Genomic DNA, 1,925 nt, shown 5'->3' with positions numbered 1-1,925 from the left:
TCCCTGGTTGATCCTGCCAGTAGTCATATGCTTGTCTCAAAGATTAAGCCATGCATGTCTCAGTACATGCCGCATTAAGGTGAAACCGCGAATGGCTCATTAAATCAGTTATGGTTTCTTAGATCATACTTAAACTTACTTGGATAACTGTGGTAATTCTAGAGCTAATACATGCAAACAGATTCGTACCAGAGATGGTACGAATGCTTTTATTAGATCAAAACCAATCGGTGGCGGATGGCTCGTCCGTTCGTCCATCGTTTGTTTTGGTGACTCTGAATAACTTTGTGCTGATCGCATGGTCATCTAGCACCGGCGACGCATCTTTCAAATGTCTGCCTTATCAACTGTCGATGGTAGGTTCTGCGCCTACCATGGTTGTAACGGGTAACGGGGAATCAGGGTTCGATTCCGGAGAGGGAGCCTGAGAAACAGCTACCACATCCAAGGAAGGCAGCAGGCGCGCAAATTACCCACTCCCGGCACGGGGAGGTAGTGACGAAAAATAACGATACGGGACTCATCCGAGGCCCCGTAATCGGAATGAGTACACTTTAAATCCTTTAACGAGGACCAATTGGAGGGCAAGTCTGGTGCCAGCAGCCGCGGTAATTCCAGCTCCAATAGCGTATATTAAAGTTGTTGCGGTTAAAAAGCTCGTAGTTGAATCTGTGTGTCACAGTGTCGGTTCACCGCTCGCGGTGTTTAACTGGCATTATGTGGTACGTCCTATCGGTGGGCTTAGCTCCTCGCGGGGCGGTCCAACTAATATCCCATCGCGGTGCTCTTCACTGAGTGTCGAGGTGGGCCGATACGTTTACTTTGAACAAATTAGAGTGCTTAAAGCAGGCTACCTTCGCCTGAATACTGTGTGCATGGAATAATGGAATAGGACCTCGGTTCTATTTTGTTGGTTTTCGGAGCCCCGAGGTAATGATTAATAGGGACAGATGGGGGCATTCGTATTGCGACGTTAGAGGTGAAATTCTTGGATCGTCGCAAGACGGACAGAAGCGAAAGCATTTGCCAAAAATGTTTTCATTAATCAAGAACGAAAGTTAGAGGTTCGAAGGCGATCAGATACCGCCCTAGTTCTAACCATAAACGATGCCAGCCAGCGATCCGCCGAAGTTCCTCCGATGACTCGGCGGGCAGCTTCCGGGAAACCAAAGCTTTTGGGTTCCGGGGGAAGTATGGTTGCAAAGCTGAAACTTAAAGGAATTGACGGAAGGGCACCACCAGGAGTGGAGCCTGCGGCTTAATTTGACTCAACACGGGAAACCTCACCAGGCCCGGACACCGGAAGGATTGACAGATTGATAGCTCTTTCTTGATTCGGTGGGTGGTGGTGCATGGCCGTTCTTAGTTGGTGGAGCGATTTGTCTGGTTAATTCCGATAACGAACGAGACTCTAGCCTGCTAAATAGACGTAAATTATGGTATCTCGAAGGCCCCCGGCTTCGGTCGGCGGGTTTTTACTACCAACGTACAAACAAATCTTCTTAGAGGAACAGGCGGCTTCTAGCCGCACGAGATTGAGCAATAACAGGTCTGTGATGCCCTTAGATGTTCTGGGCCGCACGGCGCGCTACACTGAAGGAATCAGCGTGTTTTCCCTGGCCGAAAGGCCCGGGTAACCCGCTGAACCTCCTTCGTGCTAGGGATTGGGGCTTGCAATTATTCCCCATGAACGAGGAATTCCCAGTAAGCGCGAGTCATAAGCTCGCGTTGATTACGTCCCTGCCCTTTGTACACACCGCCCGTCGCTACTACCGATTGAATGATTTAGTGAGGTCTTCGGACTGGTGCGCGGCCAATGTGATAAGCATTGCCGATGTTACCGGGAAGATGACCAAACTTGATCATTTAGAGGAAGTAAAAGTCGTAACAAGGTTTCCGTAGGTGAACCTGCGGAAGGATCATTA

At 49.4% G+C, this 1,925-nt stretch overlaps 1 non-coding gene across 1 annotated transcript; it reads left to right on the top strand.

Annotated features, from left to right (window-relative positions):
- Positions 1–1,925, top strand: LOC139997741 (small subunit ribosomal RNA). Its single transcript, XR_011803082.1, has one exon. It is a non-coding gene; the product is annotated as a small subunit ribosomal RNA (ribosomal RNA).

Source organism: Bombus fervidus, unplaced genomic scaffold (assembly GCF_041682495.2).
Source record: "Bombus fervidus isolate BK054 unplaced genomic scaffold, iyBomFerv1 scaffold0163, whole genome shotgun sequence".
Lineage (NCBI taxonomy): Eukaryota > Metazoa > Arthropoda > Insecta > Hymenoptera > Apidae > Bombus > Bombus fervidus.
Note: the sequence above shows the minus strand (reverse complement) of the source record. Positions and strands in the feature narration are given on the sequence as shown.